Below are 12,278 nucleotides of genomic sequence, written 5' to 3' on the forward strand. Positions count from 1 at the left end.
GACTCATCTCCTGACATCCAGTGATCTTGATCCCGACGCCGCAGCAACACACTCCGCATCCACGAACTCCGACCCTGTGAAGAAGAAGAAAGACAAAGTTAGAACATCCGTCCTAGGGCCATGCCGCATTTGATCCCCACGCGCCCCCTAGTTAACAATTTACCAGCTATTGTACTGCAGCAACTTCATTCCGCATTCCCTCTAGCTGCCGCCTTGCGCTCTGCAGCTTCTGCCGGGCCGGCAACATCACCTGCAAGGGAAGAAAGCAAAAGAGCAAACATCAAAAGTGGAACGGACAGCAATACAAGACAACAAACTACAATACAACAAAAACAGACGAGGAAAGACAAAGGCAAACAGGAACACTTACCTGAAGTATAGTGGCTTAGTCGCAGCAGGACTGGACTACCACATGCAAGGGACCAGCAAAGGAACTCGGTCCAGATCATACAAGCACCCCTGCCAGAAGCAGCAGGACAGAGTGCTCACCAAAACTAATCAACAGGTGACCTTTCCGGGGACAGCGCACACCCACGGGTACCACTGTTTGGGAGAAGGGGTCTGGAAGGGGATCAGGTGAACAAGCTGGCATACTCACGCCCCCTATTCTCCACGCAGGAGCAGTCCCGAGCAGCATCACCAGTCATCACATAAGCGCAGAGGGCAAAGTCGAACCCGAGCAACCTCTCCCCCGGGAGGGCTGCAACCGTGCCCCAACATCTCTGCAGAGAACAGGTGAGCGTAACACTGGCCCAATGAAATCGACTTGAAAATCTGACCAAGGCAATGTCATTCCTTTTTTCTGTAGCGGTGCTCTGTGTGCAAGTGAACTGGGTTGAAATTGAGCACACGTGAGAAACCTCTTTAAACAAATGTCAAGGTCCTTGCCCATGTGGGGCCAGAAGGGAACCTCACGCAAGATTTCCATTTTCATATGAAACCCCTTATGACCAACAGTGGCCATGTCATGGGTGTGGTTCAACGTCAGGCTCCGGAATGAGGTAGGTACCAGCCACTGCTCACATCCAGATAGGGATCTTCGTACCAACAAATCATCTTGGATTCAGAACATCTTGGAAAACATCAACAAAACACCCAGAGATCCTCTTTACCATTATAATCTGATTCTGTTAGAGGAAAACTCACAAAGTCTTCAATGTGTTGATAGAATTTTTCCGATAATCGGGTCCTGTTTCTGTGCAGTGATCAAATCTGCATCCGCGGTATCTGTATTCCACTAGGCAGTCCAGAGTTCACTGTTGACCCATGTTTGTGACCTGGTGACAGAAGTGACTTGGATTTCACCCAGGAAGGGATGCATTATCTATGAAATCCCCCTGCAGAGCTCTGGTTTTAGCCAGCTGGTCAGTCAGGTCTTCCCAGCCTTATCTGCATCCTCTGTTTTTGAACAACTTCTTATCTTCTTCTAACAGATGGTCATCTTATTTGAGGTCACCAGATCATCAATCGACTGGATCAGTTTCCAATGCTTTAAGAGTTTATTGTTAGCACAAAGCATACCTCAATTCCTCCAGTTAATCAGATGTTCCACAAACCCATTCCTAACATAATCAGAGTTGGTGATCATGACCAGTTCTTTGAGTTGGTGGTGTACTGCAGTGAGATTGGCTTGATGTACGGCCATAAACTCTGCCACCTGACTACTTCAGGTCCTTTTTTATAACCAGCAGAGGGCTACAGCATTTTATTCACCTAGGCATTCCCAATGCCAGCCACTAGTTATTTTTCTCCTGTTATTACCAATATGGTAGGCGCATCCATCCACATAAACTGTGGGTATCCCCTGGTCGTGTCTTCTTCATAGACCTTATATGGGGAAGTTAGGTATGCCTACATATTGTTTTTGGTCATTAGATGTTCATCCTAGAGACAGTTTTCTTAAGCACAATCATGTAATCCTTGGTTACCAGACATTTGATCGAAAACAATTAATCTAGAGGATTCTTCTTGTTTTGGCCACATCTGACCTGCACAGGAAAGCCTTGCATGGACAGAATCCTGGAAGTAATTCTGGAATTACTTGCATTCCCCGCCCAGATCTGGTCACTATGTAAGTATTGGAAGGGTTGATGAAGAGTGTAGAAGATGATGTGCTCCCCTGGATGAAGGGGCAGTCATTTTTCAATGCCCACACTTTTGCCAGGAGGACCTTTTTGAGTAATTGCATTTTTCCTCCACAGAGGACAAAGTTTTGCTTGCATACGAGATACAAGTATCTTAAAACTTCATCTCCAAGAAGAAGTCCTTATTCTTGATGGGATAGGCCAAACAAGGAGCTTGGGAAAGGCTTATTTTCAGTTTTTTAAATGCCTCAGATTGTTCTGGACCCCACTCTGACTTGGCTCCGGCCTTTAATAAAGAACTTTTGACTATAATTAGTGAGTTACAAGAAAGCTCCTTAATTCTGGAGTAGTAGGGTCTTTTAATGTCAATAAGGCTTCCACCTTCTTCGCCTGGAGATTGAGACCCTCATGGTTGATTGTGTGCCCTAAGTACTTCATCACTGTGCCTTCTAAAAGGACAGCTTTGCTCTGTCTTTCTTTATCTGAGTAAGAACATAGCGGATTTCTGGTATATGTTCCTCAACATTTGAGGTCTTGATCAGAACAACATCTACATAGGCCAGGTTTTCCCTTTTGCCCAAATTGCCATGGCTTTATGCAAAAAGATGTTGAACTCATTGCCAGAGTGTATGTATTCAAAGGGGGATTTGTGTCCATGTGTATTGCTGCCCCACAAAGGTAAAGGCAAGCTTGTATTGGTCCTCCATACTCACGGATACCGTCCCGTAACTATTGGTCAAGTCAATGGCTGTGTACACTTTTGACCCTTCGATCTGTGCCAGCCCTTTATCAATGTAAGGAAGTGGCCATCTTGACATGTGGACTTGTTTGTTCAACTCCCTCAAATCTGCACATAATCTCCATTGGCCGTTTGGTTTTAGTATCCCCAGTGCTGGGTTGTTAAAGGTACTGTGGACGGGACAAATTATCCCACAGGATTCTAAGTTCTTAACAATCTCTGTGAGTGAATCCATGGACACAAGAGGTAACCAGCATTGTTTCACAATTACTGGGCCATCTCTGGCTCTGTGGGTATGCTGGTTAAATGAATAGCGGTGTGTCCACAGTCATATGAGTCTACTGAAAATATATCCTCGAAATCCAAGAACACCTGTTTCAGTTTATGCCTTTGCTCCTCAGTCTCATGGGCATCAGCAAGAATGATCTGTTCTTCGACCATCTGCTTGAAACCTGGAAAGACCTCTGTGTTGCAATTTCAATGGTATCTTCCATTTGGGTGGTGAGATCTCTTTTTATGGTGTTAACCTGGACAGGTGGCTCCTTGGATTTGAGGTAGTTGTTGACTCTGAATACTACCTCATCCTTCCCAATGTCACAAGATACCTCTTCCACCCCATAAGAGCATGAAGAGTACACCAAGAAATTCCCCCCATGATGGGTACAAATCTTTTCTGGAGGAATACCGTTGCTGGTATTGAAACAGTTGTTTGAATGGGTCAGATGATTTTGATACCTAAATCAATAGAATAATGTTGAGCATCAACTGCCATTCCAATAAAGGTGTCTGCACCCCAAGTGATACTTTGAGGGTCCCTGTTATCCACCAATATTCTAATGGTGTCCTGTTCTAAATCCGCTAGAGATGTCGGATGTAAATACATACATTGTTGTTGGAGATGGGAATCAAAATATATATAGGTGTCCTGATGTTTGAGGTTCTGTCCTAATTTAATTTTGATGGGAATAGTGAATTGTAGCACCAGTCCTGTGATGGCACTCTGTTCTTGCACTTGAACTTCAACTGCATTAGGCAGCAACTAAGCTGACCAGAATGCTTTTTCAGTGTTGTCAAAGCCCATGGGGTTACCCCGCAGTCGTGACCAGACATTATTACTAATTAGATCCAAATTGAATGCAAATCATTTGGGAATGTCACTGTATGAATAAAAGGTAAAAGGGAAATCTTTCACAACCCAACAATTGTATTCTATGTTTTTTTTGCCAATGGAAATGTTTTGCATACACCTGTTATGGAGGGAATGTTTGTAATCTGGGGTTTCCAGATCCACTTCCCATGTATCAATCAAATTAAATGTGGGAATTGTCTGATCTGTTGGGAGTTTCCTGAATAATCCTTCACTGATTAAGCTTTTCTCCATTATTAAGACATACTCTGGTGAGCACAGGCTCCCCTGGGACTTAGTTTTTCTTCTGACTTTGGACTAATGTCAATTTCAGGGTGTTTCTTTCCAGTGTGTAAACGCACTTAAAACTGGGAGGACGGTTGATTTTCAAGAATGGAGAAGGGTTTGCGTCACCAAGTTGTTCTCCTACAAAGATCACGGAGATGTCTGTGACCTGATTGTTCTGGAAATGAAATTCCACTTTCTCAGACCGTTGTTCGATTAAATGGCATGTGCCATTCAAGCTTACATAATTGGTACTCATTTTTAGTTTGATAGGCTGGTTTGTCCGGGTCCTGTAAGGGAGGCATGGTATCACAAGTAGACACTGACACAAGAGTTGCACATTTCAGAACCTTTATTGTTAAATTCAAGGTGGTAGGAAACACTCCTGTCTGGCCCTACAACTAAGAATGGAGTAATCTCAACCATAAAATAATAAAGAAACAGTCCTAGACAGTCTTAGTCAAACAATAAATGCCTATACTAACAAAAACCTAATGCCTGCCCTCACTCTAATACAAACTAATGTGACATGGGGATATGTATCTAAAAAAGGAAAAATCAGTGGTGAAAAGAAAATGTCAGAATAGTAATATAAATCAGTATTAATTCTAATCTATACAGCAGCAGGTTATACTTTGCCTTGTGAACACAGTTAGGTGGCTTGGTCTGCCCTCTCTGGAGGGCAGAGCAAGCCTTCTTGGCAAGCCTTCTTGTCCATTCAAGTCTGAGTCACAAGTTCACATGTTTAACTTCTCGGGTTCCCATCACCCAAGTTCAGATCCTCGTTCAAGCTTCTACACAATTTCAACAAAGGTTTCTAACCATAGTATTTGCTCGCAGTTAACTATAGGTTCCCCTCAATCGGGTGCACACCTTTTCTCTTTGGTGGGGTTCCCTTGCCCTAGCTTTCTACACATTCTACACATGGGCTTCCATCCATCGGGTTCGAGACACCTTTTGTGTTTTGATTTTGCTGTCGAAGACTTTCGAAGCTGGAAGGATTTTTGCTCTCACCTCCACATTACCACTTCAACCCACCTTTCTTTCTTTACTTCCACTTTACATATTTTCCTTCAGTTCTAATGCCTCTTGGAAAATGTACTTGCTATGTATGACTTGCTTTCATATCAATTGTTCCCAGATCAAGTCTTTCAAACCTTTCTTTCATGTGGTTACTTTCTTTGTCTTACCTCCTGCTGCTTCTGAAGCGTGAAAAGCATTTCACAGAGACTTTCGATTGGGCAATCTCACTTCACTGGACCACACTACTACATTGTATTTTGTGTTCATAGTTCTTAACAATGGATTTGCTTTCTCTGGCAGCTTATTCACGCTCGCGTAACCTTCATCCCTCAGATACTGTTGCAAGCATTTCAATTAAACACAGACCAGGCTTTCTTTGCTTCCTTCAACTCACCGGTCATGTTAAGGTGATTTTTGGCTTTCATGCCTTTGATCTAGGAGTCAAGGTTGTTACCATTGCCAATTCTGCGCCTCCTCAACTCTGCCGTTCACCCACAAGAGTGGCTGGTAACCTTGTAGCACTCGGAAGACTCTTTCTCCCTTCCAGCTGGGCTGTCATGCGCAATCCCCTGGTCCTTTCAGAAATAAAGAGGGTCTCTGGCTTCCTGCCCCTTCGGTTCAACTCCTCGGTTTGTCGCTCTCCTTCGCCTGGTTCGCCATCGCCCTGGAGTAATTGCTCCTTCTTGTGCACTTCCTTTCTCAAAGTGTGTTTCAGTGTTCCAACTTTTAACCATGTGGGGCGAGTTAATAGGTATTAGGTGTGCGTGATTAAAGTCAAGTGCCTGACACTGCCTGATCTCGTTAGAGGGACATTTCCAGTGTATTGCTCAGCTCACCAGCATGCGGTATTCTAACTCATTAGGCATAATTCATGCCTCGCCACCACCACTATGGATGGCAGAGGATGCCTTTGAGCATTGTGAGCAGACAAAATCCCCTGGGGTTGTGGAGATCCTGGGCGGAACTAGTATGGAACCCGTCCTCGAATCTCCTTTACCAAATGACCCGAAGTTCTTTAATCAGGATTCGATAACCAAAGAACATGCACAGTTTCCTTCAGGTTCTCTTGATTCGCTGGAAAGAAACTCATCACAAACACCCCATACTCAGGTAGATAACCCTACTTCTAAGATGCACTCTATGCTACTAAATACTCGCTCTCTTGTCAAGCATGCAACTTAGATTGCTGACTATATTGAGACTAGCAACCTCGATCTATGACAGAGACTTGGGATTCAAGTGCATCAGGCCCCACTCTTAATCTAGCGGTACCCACAGGATATCTATTGATCAGTAAGGATAGAGCGGAATGAAGAGGGGGGGTGTGCATGCAATATAAAAGAGTCTCGCTCGATATGGGAATCTCCTGGACTCTCTCTCGAGGGAATTGACTCGATCCATATAAAAATAGGAATGAATGCGGAATCCACCATCAATGTCATTATTATATACCACCCTCCAACCATAAAGGTAAACTTGGCTGAGTCCATTAGTAGCCTTTTACTACCACTACTGAAACCCGCTTTGCATTTCATTATTCTGGGTGATGTTAATTACTGGCTGGGCGGCGACTCCAATCAATCTGCAAAAGAGCTACACCAGTACTTTGCCGATCATGGCTTTGTACAACACATTTTAACACCTACCCATGTCTTGGGACACACACTGGATTGGTTGGCAGTCCTTAACACAACTTGCGGTAACGTATGTACAATGCTTTGTCCATGGTTTGACCATTTCTTTGTGCACTTTCTTCTCTCTGTCCCTTTCCTTGTGAAAGCAAGGAATAAGCAGATAGGCTGCATGTCACGAAACTTAAAACATCTTACTATAAGCAATATTGAACCTTTACTAGGTAAATCCCTTAATTTTTCTACAGAGATGTTGCTTCAGGCTATGTCTACCGCCCTGACTAAAAATATATCTTATATCACAGACTTGTTAGCTCCATTGAAGCAAAAAAGGCAAAAAAAGTGGGAAATAAAAGCAAACCATGTTTTTTGGATGAACTGCAAAGCCAAAAAACTGGAACTGGAAACGACCACCTTGCCCCGACCTGCTAACAATCTACAAAAGCTTAGCAAGGGTGTATAACTTTGCTATTCTCGAAGTGAAAAAGAATGTTCATAATGTTTGAATTACCAACACACAATCTGATACTAGGGAAATCTTCAAGATACTGAAAGAACAGGAGACCGTCCCTCCTCCTGCGGACCAACTACTGATTAAAGACAAAAACTGGTGTCAACTTATCCAAGACCGCCTTCAAAACAAATTGCTTAATATTAGAAAAAAAGAATGCGCTTCCACCACCTGAGCTCAATGAGCCTTTGAAATGTTTTCAATGGTCCCCCCTTTCAACTTTCACCCCATATCAGAGATAGCCTTGACAGAAATGATCAAATAGATGAAAGCAACCCACTGCTGAGGGGACGCATGTTCCTCTATAATAATTAAAACGTGCACCCCTTGTCTACTAAAAGCAGTCTGCACATTTATTAACTCCTCTCTGAAGGAGGGCAAGGTCCCTGATGACCTCAAACAATGTTCACCCCCATACTTAAGAAAGTAGGTTTACTTAGGGACAACCGCTTGAATCACCGCCCTATTTCTAATACCCCATTTTTACTTAAAATTTTGGATGGGTTCGCTTACAGACAGATAGCGGAGCACCTGGATCAGTATCCTATTTTACATTCTCATCAATCTGGGTTCAGGAAAAAAGTTGGAAAAGAGACATCACTCCTTAAGTTGAAGTCGAGACTTCTTGCTCAGGTGTACAGGGGCGCTCTCTCCCTGGTAATCTCTCTGTATCAATCTGCGGCATTCGACCTTATTGAACACTCCACTCTGATTACTAGATTAAAGGAGGTTGCCAACTTTTCGGATACAGCGTCAGTCTGGATTGCCTCTTTTTTGATGCACAGATGCAGCAGAGTCTGCTCAGACATTGCCGAAGCCTCCCCCATTCCTGTACTCTTCAGTGTCCCACAAGGGGCTAGTACATCTCCTAGTCTGTACAATTTATTCATCGCTCCCTTCTTCTTTATGCTAGAGGAGGAGGTGGTTATTTTTTCTAACTATGCGGAAGACACACAATGTGTCGTCCCCCTATCTGGCTGCCATGTGCAGGATGAACAGGAAACAAACTGAATATTCAACCTTATAGAGAAGTGGATGTTGGACAACTATCTAGCTCTAAATAGGGGTAAGACTGAATTTATAATAGTCGGTACCCCAGCCTCCCTGTGAAAACTGAACAGGCATACAGCTCTTTCAAACTAGGTGATAACATCATTAAAATCTTGGGAGTCACACTCGACCAAACTTTGTCAATGAGAGCTCACGTAACCACTGTTGTACCAGCATCCGTATATACGTCAAGCTTCTTTCACATCTTAGGCATCTTATTACAAGGCAAGCGCTGAAACCATCGCTAGAGCTATAATAGGGGCCAAGATAGATTAATGCTGCAGCCTTTTGGTGGGTATCAGCAAGTAGGATGTGCACAAGCTCCAGACAGTGCAGAATTGGACAGTAAGGAATGTGCTCGGCCTTGCTTGCCGTGACCATGTATCGGAGGCTAGGCGCTCTCTCCACTAGTCACTAATAGAGGCCAGGGTCAAATTCAGGGTGCTTGTTATTACTTTTAAATGTAGACTATGACAAATGCCACCATATCTGCAGACATATATCAATGATAATGTCAATAACAGGGCTTTGAGGTCTTGCACACAGAATTATCTTCTCCAACCCAGGTGCAGAACATCGAAAGCGAGAATGGCGCTTTCTTCCTGATAACGCCCAAACTCTGGAACCAGTTGCCAGGATCAATGAGAAGTCAAAGCTTTCTACAAGTTTTTAAGAGAGACCTGAAGACGCTAAAGACCTGAAGGCGCTGCTTTTCACCTGACAAGGGGATATGTTATCCACCTACGGTCGTTTGTAGCCTCTGCTCTTGGTAGGCTTAGCATATTCCTTACCCATTTTTATTTAATGCTTGTCAATTCCATCCTGTCTGCGCCTGAGGGTCTACAGTGTGCATTACAAATGCTGTAATGTAATTTAATGTAATTGAATGGGTGGTAATCCTTTCAGCCTTAGACCTCCTCTTCCTCGGCTCATTGTTTGTGTAGGAAAGGGGATGTAGAGGATGTCCCAAATAAAGCCTGCACTCCCATCGCCAATTTTGAAGTACCAGGAACGTTCACACCAAAATATGTGACGTATGATGAGCAAATAAACCAGCAGAGAGCTGCAGTAGGGCTGTGCCCAGTACCCATCAGAAGAGCAACACCTACTCAAGTACCAATACCCAGACAACCATGGACAGTAAGATATCCATTGAGAAAACCCTACCAACAAATGAGACGAAATGAAGATTACCTAAGTACCGTCCCGGAAGAAACCAAAAAGGCCTTAATGGAAGACGAATGGTGACGTCACAAGAACCTGGACGGACTCACAGATAGAACAAATGATGAACCAAGAATGACACAAAGAGACAAACGCCCTGAGAAAAGAGATTGTGAGCTTAAAGTGATAGAAAGCTATCAAAGCATAAGAGAGTTAAGCTGTAAGCAAAATGAATACAGTCGATCAGTTTACACCTGTACATATGCTTGGTGCCGCAAGAAAGCTAAGAAAACAGTGCAGGTTGCTCTGCTCAGTAGAAGAATAGCACGGCAAGGACCATTATACATAATCTACCTCAAAACTAAGCACATTATTATAAGTGCGATTCCACTTTGCACGAAAAGCAGAATCAACTCAGGTTACTAAAGGCCAAACAAGACAAGAGTCATATTCTAGCAAAATGAGAATAGAGAGACAGAAGATGCAGTTTCGAGGCCAACCACAGTAACATAATTGACACATAGTTGTTGAAGTGATGATTGATTTTAACCTTAATTGGAGGAAGGCCGGGTAGCTGAGGGGGCACCCTGCACCTGGCTGACCATTCTGTGTGCTGCTAAGTAAAGTGGAAATGTATTCATGGGGTTGGTGCCAACCCAATCACAATGGACCAAATAATCTAGGGTCCTATAGTTAGTAGAACCAATGGGACGTCGTACTTTTAGTGATGTCTACAGTAGTCGTTTTTGAAGGAAGGGCTTAGGTGCCCACCTGACAGTATTTGCCCAATCCCCTCACTCTCTTGCCATATACAGATATAGTGCCTATATTAAAGTTACCTTTTCCTAGCCAATAGAATTGCATGTTAAATTTTAAGTGTAACACGTCAATTCTAATGAGTTTTGAGTATAAATGTCACTGTTTGTATGAAGTTCATTGGAGTTGAAGGGAGACGGACTATCGCATCACTGCTGATTGCCATGACTCCCCGATTTTTGTACTTGTCATTAAACGGACTCCCTTTGCCAAACCATTGAGTTGGCCTTATTGATTGGTGTTGGAGTAATAAATCTGCACCCCCATACATCTCAAGGTGCAGCTATCTCGTCTTAAAGGACCAGCCGGGGGTCTCCTGACCACAGGGGGGATTTGGGAAGTTGAAACCTCCTTTTAAAAAGGATTGGATAGTGATATTGGGAAAGGGGGGATACCGTGTCTCGCCACCGGGTCTCTCCCTCACTCCCTGAGGAACCCTATCCCAGGTGATGCTCCAGCACTTGTCCATCAGCAGGGTCTGGATCCAAGGGCGATGGCCATGCTCTGGTCACCTGCGTAAGGGATCCCCGGAGTCTGGCCAGTGAAACACCCTCTGATTTTCCACAGTCCAGAGGACCTTGTTCACACAGTCGATCAGAGGTGATAACCTCTGAAGGAGATCATTTCCCAATAAACAAGGTGTGCCCTCTGGAGTCACGACTCTCACTGGATGTTTTAACCAATGATCCCCAATTTTTATTTCCAGATCTGCAGTACCTTTGATGGAAATATCATTCCAATTGAAATTTGGGAATTTTCTGTGAAGCGGTACGGCAGGAATCTGATGACTCTCTCCTTTCCTGAGTTCAGTTGGGCAAATGCCTTTTTAGAAAGGAGGGTGGTTTAGGAGCCAGTATCCACCACAGCTGTTAATTCAAACTGACCATGCACCTTGCCTGGGTCATAAAATCTGCCCTCTTTCTCCTCAAGGGGGCAAACGTTATTTGCCAGCTCGGCTGTCATTTACTTGATATTAAACTCCAATACTGTGTGCTCTTAGGTGATTTTCCATATGGGAGACCGGGAATCTGTAAGAACATTTTTATATTTTGCAATTTGCTTATTTGGGGGATCCCCTTTCTCCACAGATTCTTTGCTGTCTCCCTTTACCTGAAGACAGTTCTAAGAATATCTTTGTGGGATACCCTTTTAATTTCTAAGGTATCTAGCTCACATTTTGGGGTCTAAGAGTTTCTTTATCTGGGTCTGTCTCTGTACTTACCCTGTCAACCTCAGGGTCCTTTGGAACCCATTGTTCTTTGGGAGGGAACCCCGTTCCTGAATTAGATGTGTTCCTTACCTGAATCCTCTGAGGATTATTCTCTTTCACAAAGTGGATTCGTCTTTGACATCTCCTACTTACCCTTTACTCTTTGGGTTCTAGGTTCCCGTGGGTAGGAGATTCACTTTCAGACTGAGAGGTTTCCAGGGGTTCTGTTCTGGTGGGAAATAATGCTTCCTCTAAGGATTGGCATCTCCATTCCACCCGGGCTGCATCCTCAGGAACCTGTTGCTCGTCCGAATTTTCCTTCCGTCACCCCCACCCCTGGAACATCTGACCCGGCTGTTGGGGGATTGTGAGAAACAGGGTTAGATTGAAGGTTTGACTAAGCGAGGTCTCTGTTCATACCTTTGCTGCTCCCTAAAAGGGTAACTCTCCATTATCTTGGAGTAATTCAGGTTTTACGAGTTTCCACCATAATTCTCCATCCTGATTCTCCCTTCTCTCTGGTTCAGGGATCTATTGTCCTGAAACCGGGGAGAAAGAGGAGGATTATTCTGGAAGTTCTGATTCTGAGGGTACCTGTTGAAAAAATTCAGGTTGGGAGTAGAAGTGGTACTTCTCTCC

Source organism: Ambystoma mexicanum, chromosome 6p (genome assembly GCF_040938575.1).
Source record: "Ambystoma mexicanum isolate Mex_15411 chromosome 6p, UKY_AmexF1_1, whole genome shotgun sequence".
Taxonomy (NCBI): Eukaryota; Metazoa; Chordata; class Amphibia; order Caudata; family Ambystomatidae; genus Ambystoma; species Ambystoma mexicanum.